Consider the following 20,392-nt stretch of genomic DNA (forward strand, 5'->3'; position numbering starts at 1 on the left):
GGCAGTAACTGGGAGGAGTTGAGTTATCCGGCTGTTATCAGATTAACTCTAATATTCAGAGTTAGCTGGATAATTTAGCCGGCTAACAGGGTCATTTATCAAATTGCTATAAGGCGTTTTCTCTATAAGGCGTTTTCACATGCATTAAGCCCCTTTAATGCCTGTGAAAACACCATAACGCATGGTGCAATGCAAATCAGAAAAAAGGAGAAGTTTGGATTAAGAATTTTGTGAAGCTGTATTGCATGGCTTTAACTGCACCTTTTTCATTAGTGTTAAGCCTTTGCAGATGCTGTTTTTAGCTCCTGGTGCCAGCTTAGCTGTCAGGGCCCTTCTACAGAGAGAGAGAGAGAAAAAAAAAGAGAGAGAGACTAACCATAATGCCCTCATCCTAGGTAGGTATTTATATCTCTATAGGAGGCCCACCTAGTAACACAAAGTGAGGTTTAGGTATTAGTGTAGTGGTTAGGGGCCAGTTTGACATTCAAAATGAAACATATGAACAGAACAGTGCTCTCTTGTGAAGATTTGATGACTTTTGGAGTGAGGAAACTCACCCAAAGATGAGATTTCTACAATGTTCTCTTAACCTAGCTTGATGTAAAGATGAGATTTGTGCAATGTTCTCTCAGCCTAGCTTGATGTTACCCAGGTAGAGAGTCCATCAAGCTAGGTTAAGAGAACATTGTAGAAATCTCATCTTTGGGTGAGTTTCCTCACTCCGAAAGTCATCAAATCTTCACAAGAGAGCACTGTTCTGTTAGTACGTCTCATTTTGAATGTCAAAGTGGCCCCTAACTCCTACACTAATACCTAAACCACACCTCGAGTTACTAGGTGGGCCTCCTATAGAGATATAAATACCTACCTAGGATGAGGGCATTATGGCTAGTCTCTCTCTCTCTCTCTCTCTCTCTCACAAGAAACACAACAATTCTGGCACTTATCACATAGTACAAAAAAGTTAGCACAATTTGCAGTAGCTTAGCACTTCTAGCACAAATTGAAATAAACTGCCTAGTACCATAAAACACACCCCTTTTCCTATCACATGTGATATTTAGTACATTTTGATAAATCCAGGCCTAAGTCTGGTAGGGTCAAAGAACTGTCCTAGAGTTAACCGGATAACATTAGCAACTGCACTATTGAATATACCTCCAAAGTTAGCCGGATAACTTTATCCGGCTAACTTTACTATCCGGATATTGACTAAATATGGACCTCACAGTGTTTACCATGTATTCTAATGCCTCATGTTAATGACATGCAAATGCCGCAGAAGGTATAGTATGTGCATACTTTACATACAGATGGTATCACAAAGACTTAACTACATATCTCTGAGGAGTGAATCATTTTGTGTTAATGCGTCTGTGAAGCAGTGTACTTTTTTCACTGCACTAATAGTTAATGAGCTATTTTGTATTTCATCTCATATACAAAGATTTCACATTAAGACTATCATAAGCTAATTTACATGCATTAAAAGCATTGTAGAGATGTGAATCGTGTGATCGATCGTCTTAACAATCGATTTTAGCTGGGGGGGGGAGGGAATCTGATCGTCGCGGTTTTGTTTTGTTTTTTTAAATCGTTTAAATCGTAAATCGGGGGAGGGTGGGAAAACCGGCACACTAAAACAACCCTAAAACCCACCCCGACCCTTGAAAATAAATCCCCCACCCTCCCGAACCCCCCCAAAATGTTTTAAATTACCTGGGGTCTAGTGGGGGGGTCCCGGTGTGATCTTCCACTCTCGGGCCATGGCTGCGTTAATAGAAATGGCGCCGGCGCTACCTTTGCCCTGTCATATGACAGGGCAAAGGTAGCGCCGGCACCATTTTGGTTCCTGTCCCCCAACGTCACGAGCGCAGGAGATCACTCCCGGACCGCCGCTGGACCCCCAGGGACTTTTGGTCAGCTTGGGGGGGGCCTCCTGACGTGTGCAAGTTTTAAATGGATGCGTGCATGTGTGCCCAAATGCTTCGTCTACCGCACACCGATGCCATAGGTAAATGTCCCAGTTCACCCAGTTAAGGGATAGGACTTCCCAATCCCCTCTAGTTTATTAGTCTCCCTTTTCCCCTGTTAGCCCCAACCCTTAAAACCCCACTGACTAGCTAGATTTTTTAATTTTATTACTTAAGCGCCATCCATAGCAGGGCAGCCCGGCGCACGCCTGTGTGTGCACATCTCTTGGCCTTCCCCACCATGCCCATGCACCGCCCATTCTTCAAAACATGTGCACATATCAGGAGATACACGTGAACATGGGCAGCTTATAAATTCCGCTAGGCGTGTGCCGGCTCAGCTTGGGCGTATATCTCCCGGCTTCGGCTTGTCTAGGGCTTGCCCAGTTTGAATACTGGATAAATGTTTAGAAGATGTAATTTAGTGACAGAAGCAGCAGGTCAGGATACAAGCTAGAAGTGGCCTAGTGGTTAGAACAGTAGGTTATGAACCATGGAAGCTAGGATCCAAATCCAACTGCTGCTCCTTGTGACCTTGGGCAAGTCACTTTACCCTTTATTGCCTCAGGTATAAACTTTAGATTGTAAGCCCTCTGGGAATAGAGAAATTCCTACAGTACCTAATGCAATCCACTTTCAAGTGCCAAAACTCAGAATATAAATGGAAATTAATAAGTTCGAGACTGCCCTCTGTCACCACCTCCACCTCTTATGATTATTTACTTATCAAGTTTCTAAACACAATCCTGGCCTCAAAGAGCTTGCCTCAGTTTACGCAAATAATTGGGTAGTAAATAATTTTAACATTGTTCCTGCTCTGATTCCCCTGTGGGAGATTATATGCTATCCATCTGCCAGAAATGGGGTACCAAACTGTCCACACTGTAGAGCTATAGAGAGAATGAAGATGTTGTGATCACATAGGGTATCCCCATCCCAACAGATAAAATGCTCGATGCAAGAAAACCACATATAGTGGTAAAGGAATCATAGAAATATGATGGCAGAAAAAGATGATATGGCCTATTTAGTCTGTCGATCCACACCAGCTTTTTAACCTCTTCCACTTCCTCAGAGATCCTCTGTGTTTATCCCACGTTTGCTTGAATTCAGATACTGGATTTGTCTCCATCATTTCCACAGAGAGACTGTTCCGTGCATCCACTACCCTCTCTGTATAGAATTATTTCCTTATATTATTCTTGAGTCGATCCTTTTTCAACCTCATCCCACTACAGCCACCTTTCCTTTAAAAGAGACCTGCCTCATGTGCATGAAAACCTTGGAGGTATTTAAATGTCTCTATCACATCTCCTCTATCCCACTTTTCCTTTAGGGTATACATGTTTAGATCTTTACGTTTGTCCCCATATGCTTTAGAACAAAGACCACTGATCATTTTAGTAGCCACGCTCTGGATTGTTTCAAACTGGTTTATATCCTATTTCATGTGCGCATAGAAGATTTATACATCCTAGACTGTACCTCTCCTTTTGGTTTTTGCAGCCCAAATATATAACACTTTTAGCATTAAATCTTCACTAACAGACTCTAGACCATTCCTTGAGCTTTGCTAGATCTCTTCTCATGTTTTCCATACCTTCCTGGCTGTCCACCCTGCTGCAGATATTGATAACATCAGCAAAATGACAACCTTTTCTGACAATCCTTCCACAATGTTGTTCATGAAAATGTTGAAAAGAGACAGTCCATGGACCGATCCCTATGGCATACTGCTAGTAATACCCCTCTCCTCAAAGTGAACTCCATTTATCACTATTCCTTGTCACCTCCCACTCAACTAGTTTCTAACCCAGTCAGTTACTTTAAGACCCATACCAAGGGTGCTCAGTTTACTATACATAGCTGTGTCAAAAGCCTTCAGGATATATACTACATCTAGCGCTCCCCCCTGATCCAACTTGTTGGTCATCCAATCAAAGAAATTGTTCAGAATTTGATAAATACTATCTCTGGTAAAACCATGCTGCCTTGGATCCTGTAATTCATTGGATTCCAGAAATTGCACTATCTTCCATTTTAGCAGCAATTCCATTAATTTGCTTACCAAAGAAGTCAAACTAACTGGCCATTAGTTCCTAACCTCTTTCTTCTACTTTTGTGAGTAGGAGCCACATCTACCTATCTCCATTCCTCCGGAAGCATCAGAAAGGTCAACCAGCAAAGCTGCCAGAACCTTTCTAAGTTCCCATTGTGTCCTCAGATGTTTTCCATCTAGTCCTTTCGCTTTATACTTTGAGTTTGGTTAGCTCCTCACAAACACACTTTTCTGAAAATCATTTCAGGTTTACTTCTCTTCCAATCCTATTTGTATTCGTTTTATATGGTCCTGCTCCTGGCCCTTCCACAATGAACACTGAACAGAAAGATTTGTTAAGCAATTTTGCTTTTTCCTTCTTAGCCTCTTATATACTTTTCCTTCAACTCTGAGTCTCACAATGCCACTTTTGCACTTTCTCCTATCACTAACCTCTAAAAGCAAAGTCTTGTCCCTCTGATTTACCATACTTGCTATTTTTACTTCCATTTGCATCTTTGCATTCCAGACTTCTTTTCCAGCTTCTGTTAGCTTTCCAGATATTGTCATCTGTCTTCTGTTTTGGGACTTTCTAGCCCAGAGGTTCAGAGAAACATCAAGGAAAAAGATCAGGAGATCCCAGACCCCACTAGAATTTCACATTCTATCACTGAAAGTGTTGGGTTTGTTTCCTAGAGCCTATCACCTAAGGGACATTAACTCAGTTATGCAGGTCTGAGTCAAGAAGTACATGTGGATTGTTTTTGTGAGAAGATCAATTAGAGATTTTTGGTTGCTAATTAGACTGAAAATATTTTTGGTTACAGTGCATTTTTTTTTTTAACACCCTAGCGTCTTCGGTGAGAATGCAAAGTCCCCCCTACAAATTGTGAGTACATCTGAGTGAGAAAAAGACTGAGACTGTAAGTTGTATTTCCCTTATTAGCTTAGGGCCTTAGAGGTGTATATTCCTCCATGGCACTCAGAGCCCATGACTGTGAAAAAAGAAAATGAGAGTAAGAGATGGAATTTTTGGCCCTGGGACAATTGTGACCCCTGTATTCTGACACCATCGAAAAAGGAGATACTACACTAATGAAAAGGTTAGTTGCCCTTTTAGTTTTGCTCACTGTTCTTCTTCTTCCCCTGATTTTCCCATCCACCTAACGATTCCTTGAGTTACTCCCCCATTTTAAGAAAGTTAGTTTTTCTGAAATTTAGGACCCTTGCCTTTGAATGAACCTTCATCTCCTGCTCTCTAATACTGTGAAAAACATAAGAACAGCACTGCTAACAGAAGTGTCAGTGCCAAGCAACTATTCTGTGGACTATATTGAGAGAGAGAAAATCCTCAGGTATCAAATGATGGAATTGAATATGAAGAAAATGTGACAGAAAGATATAGAAATTGTCCTAATTGTATTGGGTGCCACGGGCCTGATTGAAAAGAATTTCCAGGCACATCTAGACATTTTGCCTGTGCATGCAACATCTTATGAAATCTAGAAAGAAGCTCTCTTTGGCACAATGCAAGTGTTAAGCAGAGCAGTAGTGAATTTGAGAGATTGAGATAATTCTTAATATATCCTGGCTTATGAATGAGGCTCACGCCTGTCAAGGTATGTGCAAAATTAATCCATTTGGAGATGTTACCCTGTGATGGTGTTACGCATCCCGTCCGCGTCCAGCCCACGCATGGGCCTGCTCACCTTCATGGTTCCATGGCAGGTCCCGGGTTGGCCTCCCTAGTGGCAGCCGCAAGCGCTTCCAGGCCCCGGCGTCCCGGTGTGGCGGTCGCCGGGCCTTCCACTGCGCACCAGGCCTCGCGCCGGAGCTCAGCGTCCTCGGCTGTGTTGGCCACTCCCCTACGCGCACGCACGCGTAGACCGCCTGGCCTCTTGTAGGGCCAGGGGTGGCTCCTAGTTCCGCGGCGCGCCCTGATTGATTCCCTGTTATAAGGAAGTCATTGCCTGCACTTCCTTGCCTTGGCAATCGGGTCGGCATTTGTGCTAGATAGTCATTGCGTTTGTTTCTTGCTCCAGTCTTGTTCCAAGTCTCGTTCCAGGATCCTTCTGTTCCAGTTCTGTTCCTGCTTCCTAGTACTCCAGCGTCTTTTGATCCTGTTCGTCTGTTCATCTCCCCAGGTAGTACCTCAGGACTGTTTCACTGGTACTGACCTTGGCTTGTTCCTCGACCTGCTCATCTGCCTGCCTTCTGACTCCAGTCCTTTCCTCAACCTGCTTGTCTGTTGCCTGCCTTCTGACACCAATCTTCTCCTCGACCTGCTCGTCTGCTGCCAGCCTTCTGACTCCAGTCTGTTCCTCGACCTGTCTGCCTGCTGCCTGCCTTCTGACCTCGGCCTGCCTGTGACCTCATCTGACCTCCAGAACCTGACCTCTGCTTTGCTGACTACTCCTCGGACTGACTCCTGGACTTTGACCTCTGCCTGCTTGACCACATCTCTAGATTCTTGCTCTGTTCCTAGCCTTGTCATCGCCTATTTTCTTCTGGTCCTCCTTGTTACATCTGACCTCCAGTCTCGAACCTTACCGCGCTCCCATTCTGCCTGTGGGCACGCTGGACTTTCAGTCTCCCAGGAGACCCTGCGAGGCCCACCTAAGTCCAAGTGGCCCGAGTCCCTACGGGCTCCTCCCGGGAGGACCTCGGACTTCCAGTGGTGAAGCTCTTCCTAGCCTCTGTCTCCTCCAGTGCTCCGCCCCCTGGGGGCAGTTGCTTCCACTGCCTCAGGACAAGGGTCCACCCCCAAGCACAACAGAGGGGCCTGTATGTCTTTTTCTGAAGACCTAAAATTTGTAAAGTTCATTGTGATCCTGTTTGGATGAAAAGTGCTATGCAAATCCAAAATTGTATCATCTTGGATCTAAACATTTGTGAAGATGCACAGTCACGATTTCATTAAAATAAATATTTCTGTTTAAATATTCCACTTCCTACCATTTGCCGCCCTTCCAATAGTGCTGATGAAATCAAATTTTTGTTTCAGCAAAACTGTAACAATAAATGCTTGTGAAGTAGTAAAGCAAACTATTGCATGCATGGTTCATGACAGTTATATACACAATTCAATTAGTGGGAAGCTAACTCCCCTCATGTCTTATAAACTAATAGATTAAGGGATTTCTAGGTATTCCAGGGCCAATAGCTTTCATTTTGAGTGATAAACTACTCTAACAGTGCTCACAGCCATCATAGACAGTGATTATTATAATGGTAGTCTCCTTATATTTATATATAGTGATTATTATAATGGTAGTCTCCTTATATTAAGGAGACTACCATTGTAAATTATAAATTGTATTCTCTGGTTATGACTTTCTTGTTTTATCTATCCTTCCTACTGCCTATTTATTTTACCCCCACGCCCAGTTACATTCTCCTTGTTGAAATGTATTTTCCAAGCTTTAAGTTATTATGTGAACCGGTATGATGTACCCACTAATGCCGGTATATAAAAGTTTCTAAATAATTATTCAAAAAAGAATTACCAATGCAATGTCCTCAACATTGAAACCAGTTTTCTTTCTCCATTCCTTATTGAGCCACCAAGCAGTTGTTTTTTCAGCATATCCAAAATAAGCAAATTAAGATATCCTGAAAACCAACCTGCTGGTGGTTCTCAAGGATTGGAGTTGGGATCCATTGAATTAAACAATCAACTTTTTTATTCCAACTTTAAAAGTCACTATTTTAGAGAGATGTTCATTTCACAGGTCACATCTGCTTCCTCAAAATCTTAACTACAGGTTCATCTACCTTCCGGTTACACCTTTTAGTTTACTTTAACTATCAGTCACTACAAGAATGGTAGGTAGGCACAAATAGGCAGACTGCTGGTATGCACATTGTGTCCTGCCCCTCTCCCTCCCCAGCTCTGCCCCACTCTCCAGCCCCGCCCCTCTCTCTCTCTGTATTGTCCAATCCGCTGTCTACTACCACATATGGAAATTGAGCTCTGTCCTTCTCTCTGACTACACTCTCCAGTTCTGCCTCTCTCTCTGGATAGTCCAATCCCTTCTATACTACCATGCAGTACACCCTTGCTCAGTTTGCACTGTCTACTACCACAAATCTCAATTATGCACTTCCTATATGACACAGTATTTCCTCATCCTTGGACAGGCTTTTACTACTACTTTCTACTTATGCATATCCTAGATAATTAGAGTTTTATTCTGAAAAAAGCAAGACAAGCTGTAAGACAAACATAATTGACAAGATCATAGTTTAAGGATGACTTTTGCTGTTTGGTTTTTTTTTATTTTTGCTTTAGTTGACAACTCTAAGTTTTATTCTTTCCAAACCAACTTTGATGTCTTCGGGTGCAGCAGACTGTATTCTTTTAAACCCAGAGCATTTGGTACAAAGTCTCCCACTACAGTATGAAGTCCAAGTCATTCCTGCAGATTACAAACACTGTGCACTGCTTACCAGCCAAGATGAAGTGAAGCCATGTTATATACCAGTTTTACTCATAGAGAGGGCAATTGTCAAACAGCCTACATAAGGAAGTCAGCAAAAATGCGCATAAGTTGCGCCAATTTTCAAAGTGGACTTACATGCATAAGTTTGCTTTGAAACTTATCCAGAATAATGCACACAAACTAATCCCTACAACGCTATACTTGCTCTTTGTAGGGCATAATTTATGCATGTTAATTTATGAGCAAACTTTTTTTGAAATCAAAAGTGCACATAAATCCCAATGCCACCTCTGTAATGCATGTAAGTGTATGCACAAAACTGGGTTACACATATTTTTATGCGCAAAAAGCCAGTGGTTTGTGTATGTAAATGGCTTTGAAAATTATCCCCCTTAGAGGGCAATTTTATTAGTCATTTGCCAGTGCAATTGGCTATCTATCTGAGTTAAAGGGTTTTTTGAAAATTGACTATTTTGCATGTGGGTAAAAGTGCAGGCCACGATGCACATATTTATATCTGCTTTGAGAAGAGGCTGGAAATGAACCATGCCTAGTTTTGCATGTTCACATCTAGGGTCTGTTCTGAGGGGGAAAGTATCTGCAGAAAAAGGAGGTGCAGATCCCTAGCCAGTTTTCAAAGGGAAAGTGCACGTGTATTCTTTCCTTTTCAGAACTGATGCAAGCCTGTGGGTAAAAGGACTAGAGATGTGAATCGGAACCGGAATTGGTTTGAATTCCGGTTCCGATTCACATCGTGGGTTTTTTTTTCATCCGGCCCGATCGCGGTTTTGTTTATCGGCTGTGCCCGAGCCGATAAACAAAAAACCCACCCCGACCCTTTAAAACGAATCCCTTAGCTTCCCCCACCCTCCCGACCCCCCGAAAAACATTTTACAGGTACCTGGTGGTCCAGTGGGGGTCCCGGGAGCGATCTCCCGCTCTCAAGCCATCGGCTGCCACTAATAAAAATGGCGCCGATGGCCTTTGCCCTTACAATGTGACAGGGTATCCGTGCCATTGGCCGGCCCCTGTCACATGGAGGGAGCACTGGATGGCCGGCGCCATCTTTAAAAAGGGTCGGGGTGGGTTTAGGGGTTATTTTTGTGTGCCGTTTTTCCCGCCCTCCCCCAAAACAATAAGAGAACCCCCACGATCAATATCAGGGGGTTTTCCTATCGTTTTGGGGGTGCCCCCGATTTCTGACAATTTTGAAAATATCGTATGATATTTTCAATCGTCTGAAGCCCGATTCACATCCCTAAAAAGGACCCATGGACTTTGGATCAATGTAGGCACTTTTGAAAACTGTCCCCCTGAAAGTCTGATTGTTAGCAAGTTCAGAAGAAAAAATAAATATGAGCTCAGCATTTGCAGTAGTAATTTTTGTTTTTGCTTGTAGCTTAAAAGACTGATTAAAAACATGACTTAATCTAGTACTGGTCTATTTGTTTTGGGGAAAGCAGGAAGAGGGTGTAATTATTTCTTAATTAAGCTCTATAGGAATGTCAGGATCATACAACAATGATAACCTGCATTTTGAAGCACATTACATCCAAAAAGCTTCCTAACTTGCATTACAATTCTAGGGAAACTTCATGCGGCTACTTTTGGAATAAAACACTTCGCAAAAAGTTTGGTAACCAATTTACCTTCCAATGGCAACCATGCTTTCATTATTTTTCAATTACTTCTGAGTAAAGAGGGTGATAAATTAATATCTCCAGAGAAACCCAGAGAGTCAGTGATTTGACCAGATATAAAAATTCATGAATACCAGTAATTCTCTTGATTTATTTATTTATTTGTACGTTTTTATTTGTACGTTTTTATATACCGGAATTTAGCCAGGGCCTTCATTCCAGTTTACATTTGAAACAACATATTACAATTACATTTGTAGAGGCCATTGGTAACAAGAAACATAAACATGACAGTAAACTGGTATACCTATGATCTGTGAGTTACTTAAAACGAGATAACTTATATAAAAGCATAATAAGATAACTTATATAACCTCATAATATGATACAAAGCAGATGGGGACAGGATATGGCTTTGGGTTAAGGCAACAGATGCTTGTGGGTTCATTTTAGCAGTTTTTCTAGCGGCAGATTAGGTTTATCGTTGGTTAGGACGTGTTTGCTAGTTCGTTATAACAATTAAGTATCTGTAATGGCATGATTTAAATAGATATTTATAAAGTTCAAATGTCTGTAACAGTATGGGGTGATAGTAGTGGTAAGGGGTGGTAATTGGTGGTAATTTATGGTTCTGTATTTATGGTTCTGTATTCAAATTACTAGATTTTGCCTTCTTCCTAAAATGAAATGATTTCAAGATTGGTACCATTTAATTAGCACAGTATATTTAAAAGTTCAATCAGGGTAAATACGGCATTGAACAGTTTGGCAACTCCATTGATGGTAGTTTTAAAAATAGAGAATTTCATCTAGTTTTATTGGATAATCTAGAAAATGTATAGCACAGTTCCACTACTGAAACTTGTACAGTTTGCAGGTAATTATATTGTTGGTCATCTTGTATGAGTTTGGGAAGTTTCATTGCTAGCAGACTGTGATATCCTGGGTAAGTGGAGGAATATCTGCTTCCTCTCTCATTTCCCGGTCATTGAGAAACTGCAGCCATTTTCATTTCAATTACAAGTGGATATTTAAGCCATATTTCTTACAGCGTTTCTCTGACCTTTCTTTGCTTTAAGCTTTAGGTCAAATACACAGACTTTATGCTGTCAAAGAAAATAAAAGACATCAAGAAGTCAACAAGCATTTTGCATGAAAAAAAAAAATAAAGAGACAGAACAAGAATATTGGCCTGAAAATGGCACTGTTTGTAATTCAGTTTTGTTCATAATGTCTAAGTAGTTAGTGTTATTAGTGATTCCGTCTTCTTAATTTTTATTGTTCCTAAGGATTTTGAGCCCTTGTGATAACTTGGTAAGCTCCATTACTCTAATTCTGCAGTTTTTATCCAGGGGTCCATAGACAGACTTCAAGGGGGTCCGTGAACCTGGCACAAAACAATTATGTGTGTATGTGTTTATGTGCATTTTTTTTGGAGGGGGGGCTCTAACTTTAATCAGATTCTCAAAGGAGTCTGTGATCCATAAAACAGTGTTGTAAAAATGTATTTTTTATTTAAGTTTTTAAGTTTTGGCCTGGAACTTTTCTCCAAGCAAGAACAAGGAGTGGTGTATACAGATAAAATTAGGAAAAGCATAAATAAAAAAATAAGAAAAACAAATGCAAAAAGGCACATAAGGTAGAATGATACAAATATCTATATGTACCGCTCTTGGTGGGGTACATAAAATGATGGGTGGGGGGGGGGAATTTCCTGTTGTTTCAGGGTCATCCCTGCTATTTTCATGTGGGTTCCTCTGAGGTGGTCATGCAGATGGTGAAGTCGACCTGATGGGGATCATATGATTTTAACACCACTCTCCTTTCCTCATTACTGTATGGACAAGGAGGAAGCCCCCTTACTTCCCTTCCATGATTTACGATTCCATCCGTAAACCCAGGCTGGCTCAATAATGGACACTGACTTATTATATCAATTCCAAAAGCCAGCCAGGCAAACTATTTACAATGGATGAGACAGGGGTTTAAAAAATACTGAGCAATTTCAGAAAATCATACTGTGTGATTGTTACAACTACTGCTGACCTCAGGAGGTCACCATGATACCCTGTTCACTGCCTTTTCTCTCCTTCAGCCCTATGGGAGGACTGGTTTCTTCCAAATACCCATATACCAAAATTCTCATCCAATGAGCATACAAATACATAAGCACCATAATTCCATGACAGCACAATAAACCATCATATTTCTCAGCGCACTGTTCACACATCCACAATGGTTATGGATCTCATTGTACTAAATTTCTCCATTACCATCCTTCCATGCTGGTTTCCCCAGACACAGCAGTAATAAGGATTTCTTGAGACAATACCTCAGTATGATGTCCCATCTCTTAAACACAGTTCTTTCCCCTCTTGCAGTATCCCACTCTATGCCTTCTGGGTAAATCCTTGGGAAGAGGACAACACCATTCCACACTCCAGCCACTGGCCTGTCAGCTTCACCACTATGGTAAACTCCTCTAGGAGAGGAGGACCACCTCTTCTTCCTGTATGTGCTAGGTTCCCCAGACCTGACATATAAGGAATATTATATGGCAGTTCCCTGCTCAGTTAACCTGCCCTGCATCTCAGCCTCAGGCCACTCCACTCTCCGGGCCTTATAGCATAAGCGTATTGACCTCCAGTGTGATCACATCCCTGGAGGTCAATACTAGGCAAGGGTAGTCGAGGAAAGAGAAAAAACCTGCCAAAACCTTCCCCTTTTATTCTTCCTGCTTTCTAGACTCCACCAATAAAATAGTCCCAAACTGTTGAGGGAACATTTACATTTTTTCCAAAAGCAACATAAACCAAGTTATTCATTCCCTTAAAATACCATCCAGTGCTCATTTCATGGTACTACATGATAACTATTTAACCCTTAACAAGTCAGAACATGATGATGGCAAGATCTCCCTTCCTGCACACACACACAGATAGGTTGACATACTTTACCCCATAATTCAAGAATCTACCCTAGCAGGCCACCACTTATATAGAGGCATTTTATTTAAAAATGGTATAGCAAGGACCAACAAAGTAACTATAAAAAATGTATAGACCCACCATGACCATGTTTCGGCTTGATGCCTGTTTCAGGGGTACAAACAAAGATAAACAAACAAGTCCTTTCCATAGTGCCTCACCAATGTAGAAGAGAAGAACCATAAAGGATTAACTCATCTCACTGGTATAGTTTCAAATATTCCCTATTTGAAAAAAGTGGTATCTACAGTACTAGGGATGGGGCCCATATGTTGTCAATATTAAAGAAGTACTGATTATAACCAGCAGATTAGATTTATCATTTATTTTGTCAATGTCTTTTTATATTTCTCCTCCAAATTACGGGAAAAAAGGTGTGTTTACAAACACAGGATCAAAACTCTCTGCACACAAAGTCTTCAGCAATGCAAGATAGATTCAACCAAAGGAGATGGGGTTCTTTCCCACACATGCAGAGCTAAAGGAGCTGGAGCCTGCTGCAGAAGCAGAACCCATGGAGAGAGAGGAGCCGGTCTAAAGTGAAAAGCAACCAGCAGCACAAATGAACAGCAACAGAGAGAGGAGCCAGCACTTAGGCGAGCCGAAAGCTGTCAAATCTTTTGTCAGTTTTCCCTGAGGCAGAGGTCTCCTCGAAACATGGTCCATGTCGGATGTGGGATATTGACTTGTACCTTGCCCTAGCCCTTGTTTGATGAGAAACAGTTTCTTTGCAAGCATAATTTACAGGAGAACTGTTGAGTACTTGGACTTTATGGTGCAAGTTTTGTTGAATTGCATGAAAATTCATTTTCTAAAAAATGAACATTAGATGCTTACATGGATGTTGGTGTACCATATTTAGATGCAGCTCCTCCCTCTCTTGTTATGAAGGCACCTTTATACATATTTTCATAAATGCTTTGCTGGGCTTTATTTGATTGTTATTGGTTTTGATATTCAAACAGCTCATTAGAGGGATCAGTTTCATTTTGTGGAGGATTAACTTTAGGTGAAACATTTTTGCATGGGGTAACATACATGGAGCAGCAGTTACTTCCCTAAACAGAAGGTATAGGGGTAACCTGCACAGAGTGGCAGTTACTAGCCTAAACAAGTTGCTGGGTAGACTGGATGGACCATTTGGGTCTTTATCTGCCATACTTTACTATGTTATTATGTTACCTGAGTCTGCTGAGCCTGAAGACGTGGGTAGAAAGGCAGATGCAAGCGCACAGTCATGCTAGTTTTACCTTCAATGCACAAGAATGCTTATTTATGCTGAATATGAGTTTCAAAATATATATTATTCAAATGAAACTTGACGAAAATACTTGATGATAGGACTCTTTTTTTTACATTAAAAGTAATTAAAATATCTATTTGTTTAAATAAAATTAACCCAGTATTTGAAATTGCTGTTTTCAGAAAACATGAATTAGTGTGCAAATACAGTGGGGTACATTTTTTAAAAAAGCGCGAGCGTGTACTTTTGTTCATGCACCATGCGCAAACAAAAGAACGCCGGATTTCAATAGATACATGCGGCTACAAATATCTATTGAAATCTGGCTACGCGTATCTTTTAAAATCCGGGGTCGGCGCGTGCAAGGGGGTGCACATTTGTGCACCTTGCACGCGCCGAGTCCTGCGTGCGCTGCCCGTTCCCTCCGAGGCCGCTCCGAAATTGGAGCGGCCTCGGAGGGAACTTTCCTTCAGCCTCCCTCACCTTCCCCTCCCTTCCCCTATCTAATCCACTCCCCCAGCCCTATCTAAACCCCCCTACCTTTATCGAAAAGTTACGCCTGCTCGAGGTAGGCGTAACTCACGCGCACCGGAGGCCCGCTGGCATACCAGCACCCGACCCGGGGGCTAGTCCGGAGGCCTCAGTCATGCCCCCCAGAACGCCCCCCCAGGCCGGCACCACGCCCCCCGGAATACCCCGAACGTCGCGCCACCCCCGATATGCCTCCCTAGCAAAGCCCCGGGACTTACGCACATCCCGGGGCTTGTGCGCGCCGCCGAGCCCATGCAAAATAGGCTCGGCGCGCGCAGGTGTATTTTTAAGGGTTACGCGCGTAACTTATGTGCATAACCCTTTTAAAATCTGCCCCAGTGTGTTTTCTCAGATGATGGTCAAACTTTGTTATTCAGAGTTCCACCTTGGTAATTTTTAAATTATCCGGGCAGCTTCAAGGTCAGTAATCATGGACCTGCAAGGTTATTTTCAATTCCAGGCCAGCAGAGTTTTGTACCTGTGGTCTTGCACCTACTTTCCAGCAGATACAAAGTATGCATAGCAAAATATTTGCAGGTGTAGCAAGCTATTATAAACCAGGTTCTTTCCCCCATAAGCTTATCATATTTTGGAGCCTTACAATGTGGATCTGAGTGATGTGTTTTGGACCTGTCAAAAAAAGATTTTCAACCCTGCAGAGATTGTAAGCTGCCATAACCAAGGTGAAAAAATATATAAATCCCTGTGTGCTCTCCTGTGAATGACAAATGATCTGCAAGAACCAGAATCCAGCACTCACAGTGTTAACAAGTTAGGAAAAGGACTGTACTGTTTAGCCTGCCCAGAAAACAGCTCTATATAGCCAACAGAGGATGAAGCCAAAGGAATGCTGGGAAACCATTTAAGGCAGAAAAGGTGCAATTTTGCTGGTTCTGTCTGTGTGTGCAGGGCAGAGATAGCCAGGAATTGGAGCCAGGAGCCAAAAAGAGAGGAGTGTATCTGTCAGCCCTGCAATCAGTTCTTCTGCTGAAGAACTAATTATCAAAAGGAAGAGATAGAAGTCTGCGCTCCAAGGAAACAGAGAGACAGATAGCTATTCTTGCTTTATAGCCAAACTACATGTAAAATCCCAACAAGGGACAGAGGAGCCAGGAGATGAGATATATTGAGAGTCTTCCTTTCCAGAGATATCCAGGCCCAGGAGCACAAGACTGGATCACCTCCTAAGAGACTGAATTAAGTAGTCTAAACTTTGCACAGAGAGTATCTTAGCAGAGGAGGGAGAAGGTTTTTCCTTTGCATTTTGTCCCCATTTCAGTATCTCATCTTAATCACTTCATCCTTTCAGCCACAGTTAAGCATAAACCCTTGTTGGCAGGTATTGGGAAAGGAAAACTGGAGGACTGTGGTCTTTCTGTAAGAGAACGAAACTAGGCCAGCTTGCTGTTTAGTGCCAAGTAAAACATTTGGGAAAGCTCCTCAGGAGAAATAAACTTTTTACACACTGCAGTGCTCTTCTGTTTGATTTGTGAGCTCCATCATCAAGAGGCACTTTATTTTCTTGATATTTTTTTCTCCACACAATTTTGTGTTAGGGACAGGGTGTACCCTTTACAAACTGGTGACATTGGGGTGGATTGTTCTCACACACACACATACACATACACACCTTTCTCTATTAGCATTCCTTATTTTTGTTACTATCCATATGAATATGTTGGTTGCTCTGGCTAACAGCCATACTCAGTGTTATTTTTGCATTTTTTGATTTAAAATAAGAAAACTTTGAGTTTTTATTATACTTCACTACTGTACTTTTCCCATTTAATGTTCTGGTTGGATTTACTGTCTATTTACACAATACTAGTAAAAGAGGTTAATTAATGTTTTATTCTGGTATGATGATATTATCTGGTCTGTGGTACCACAAGTGAAAGGTTGATTGGGAAGGGCACAGAATTGTGGTATTGAGGTGACTGGGACCCTGTCTCATCCAAGCATAGGGGTATTTCCTAAGCCGGTCTAAAGGGGGGGGGGGGGCTACATGCAGATTTTGATATGCCAAGTATTACTGGATCATATGGAAAGATGTTAGAGAAATTAAAGCAAAATGACAGAAGCAAGGTAGTTGCATATTTAGTGGGTAATTTTGTACCATTGTGCAAGAAAAAGTTGGCGAATATTTGAATGTTACTCCAATTTCAAAGCAGATTTATGCATATAAATCCACGTTGAATATTCTCCCATTAAATCTACCCACACAAGTTACCCCTGCTAAAACACTCACATATATTTTCATGAAAATTTACATGCATAAATATTTTTTCTAGCGTTTTAATTTATTATTGATTTTGTATATAATGATTTTTTTATGTTATGTTACATGTTGAATGTTTTTGTAGTCTACCTTGAGCCTCTGATGGGATTTGCAGTTTACAAATAAATGTAAGAAAATAAATAATAATGAAATGTATTTTTTTTTCAGTATTTTAGTCGACAGATACTCATGTCCTATGCCAGAGGTGGCCAGTCCTCAAGAGCCACAAACAGGCCAGATTTTCAAGATATCCTGAATATACATAAGAAAAATTTGCATACAGTGGAGACAGTACATGCAAGTCCCTCTCTTGCGTCTTCATTGTGAATATCCTGAAAACCTGACCTGTTTGTGGCTCTCAAAGACCGAAGTTGGCCACCCCTACCCTCGGTGACATACAGGGTAAATACTCATAAAATCATAAAATACAAAGAAAATATAAATTTCAAGAAAAATAAAAACATATCAGAACATCTAATCAAGACAAATTGGTTCACATTAGTGCTACTGCAGTTATAAGTTACAGAAAACACCACAAAAACTACAGTGGAGTGATGCACAGAAATCACACCAAAGAGAAAAACAACAAAATAGTAGTGTGCTGCAATAACTCTTAGAGTGGCTTGTTGGTAAAGACAATGAGTCAAATAAAAATGTTTGACAGGATGAGTATCATTCAAAATACATCTAAACTTGAAATAGTTTTAGTTGAGAATAATATTTTATATAATGCTAGAAAGTTATTCAAAACAGTCGCCTAGATAGATATTAACAAATTCAGTCCCCCGACAAAGGACCATGTTTCGCAGAACTGCATCAGGAGGGACAAAAGCTGACTTTAGGAGTGTAGAATATATTCTGTAATGGATGTTGTATGTGCAACCAGTAAAGAGGGTAAAAAGAGTATCTTATGAGATGAAGTTACATAAAGATCCTGAGCTGCAAAGCCTCTGCGATGATTCTCTGGGTCAAGAAAACAGTCGAGCCTCACCAAAACCTGCTAGCTAGGTGAACAAGTTGAGAATCTATGCGGTTCATATAGATACCAATGAGAAGCGCCTGACAAGCTTTAAACCTTAAGGCAATGCTGTCCTGTGACTGATGCACTGGACAGAGAGAGAGATCTTTAGAATCAAAACAGTGCTTGAAAATGATTCAGTAAGCAAATGCTCATTTGTTTAACGACAGCAGTGCTTAGATTATGACAAGAGTATTGATCAAAAATAAACATTCATTACCCCAAACATCAGACAGTGCTACATGGAAGTTGGTAATGTTACAGTTTATTTTCTCCAATACGTAAACAGCAACATCTTTTTGCAGCTTGCTTATTTTACCCCTTTACTATGAGAAATGTGATCTCCCTTGCATGCTTTTGATGTAAAAGCTGCTCCACTTCACTTTGTGGTTCTCACATCAAAAAATAACACAGAAGATCCTTAGGATCAAGTGGATCTTACATAATAATGGGCGCATAATAACAAGGTCTGTTTCTTATGTGGTATTGTACAGTGCTGAATACATCAAGTAGGGCTTTAGAAGTGATAAGTAGTAAAAACAACTCTATTGCTTGTGTGGCACTAACCACAGGTTGCTCATCCATTTCCATGGTAGTATGCAACTATTTAGCAGTCAGTAGCATGCTGTAAAAATAAACTAGCTACTTAAGGCCTCCTGTATTCCAGAGGGACAAAATGGGAGAAGCCACTTCACAGATCAGCCCTTAAGAGGGTAATGTTCAAAGATATTTCCATGGGTAAAGCAGTGTTTTACCACTGAAATGGCCATTTACAAGATCGCCCTCCTGATAGGCGGGTAAGCTTAGGCATGGATGTCCGTTTTGCCTGGACTAAACAGAGACGTTTCCTGGGTTGGGTTGGGGAGAGGTTTGTACTCACCTGACTCATTTTCAAAAGTATGCGTGTACATTTTCTCTGCAAGTTTGTGCAAATGTTTTAGTAGGTGTAATTGTGTGCAGATTTGTTTCAGTGGGATAAATTTCAAAGAGAAAGTATGTGGCTATTACAGAATTGCCCCCTAAAAGTGCTGCCTGTTGTTTTCAGCAGCATTATCCAAAAGTGATTCAGTGATAAAAAAAAAATAAAAATTCCTGCTGCAGAACTCTAGAAGCAAAATATTGAAGCATCAACTGCTGTAGTTTAAGCAAAATATGAATGCCTGGGTGGCTATATGATTCACCTCCACTTATTACTGGTGACATTTTACAACTTGTTCATGGTTTTGTTTCGATTCTCCACTTATGATTTACCAAGTAATCAATAGGCAGAGGAGATAATACATCCTTAGTCAGCCAAGCCCATTAGATTCTTTGCTACACATATAAGTAGTTTATAAAATTGACATATTTGTAAGGAGCACTCAAAGTAGGTAAACTGTTTTAGCTAAATCACAGAGGTAACTTTCATGAAGACATACCGGTAACTTAATGTGAGTATGATGACTTAGTGGACTGGCAGAACAATATAGAGTCATTTACTTCTAAGACACCAATTCGTTAATAGGTGATCATGTCTATAATACTCTTACCAAGTGGAAAAGCAACTAATATTGGCTATCAGAAAGCTTTATTATATAAAGGGCCTGTTTACTAACATGAGATAGAACCACCATAGTCACATGGGTGACAGGATGATTCTAACACGTGCATAAGATCAGGCTTCAACACCCAATTTACTAAGTTAATGAGATGCAGAATATGACTGCATTCTCAATGCCGCATTAACACCAGCATGGCCATGGGAAAACTACCAAATTCAGCAGCTCAGGTTGCCCTGTGCCAACTGTTCCAAAGTGAAAGGCACAAGTGATGCAGGGAAAACCTCTCCATCTTCCCGGCAGATAAATAGCATACTTGTCCCCCTGCAGAACAAGAGTCCACTCCTTCCCCATCTTTATCAGAACAAGAAAACTCCTCCCATCAAGGTAAAGTCTACCCCAAAGGATCCTGTACTTCACCTTGAGTATCAGCAGTTCCATAATTGGGGCCTGGGGATTGCAGGACCTTTGAGTGAGCTGGTCTGCCTTCTGCTGGTAATGGCACCTGTGTCACTCTGACCTGAACAGCAAGCCACATGCACGTATGAATCCTAAACTCCTGATAGAAAATAGGTCCCTATGGGTTTTTTAAATTATACAAATTATACATCACATCAGTCAAGAAAAATTTTAACATTTCCAATGGAGATCTCAGGGAGTTCAAATTCTCCAGTTTATGAAGAACCATATTTTTATCTTTAATC

At 41.2% G+C, this 20,392-nt stretch overlaps 1 protein-coding gene across 1 annotated transcript in view; it reads left to right on the forward strand.

Annotated features, from left to right (window-relative positions):
• Positions 1-20,392, forward strand: part of XKR6 (XK related 6) — a 767,984-nt gene that overhangs the window by 568,972 nt on the left and 178,620 nt on the right. The window lies entirely within an intron of this gene.

The sequence above is a fragment of the Rhinatrema bivittatum genome, chromosome 3, assembly GCF_901001135.1.
Source record: "Rhinatrema bivittatum chromosome 3, aRhiBiv1.1, whole genome shotgun sequence".
NCBI classification, from domain to species: domain Eukaryota; kingdom Metazoa; phylum Chordata; class Amphibia; order Gymnophiona; family Rhinatrematidae; genus Rhinatrema; species Rhinatrema bivittatum.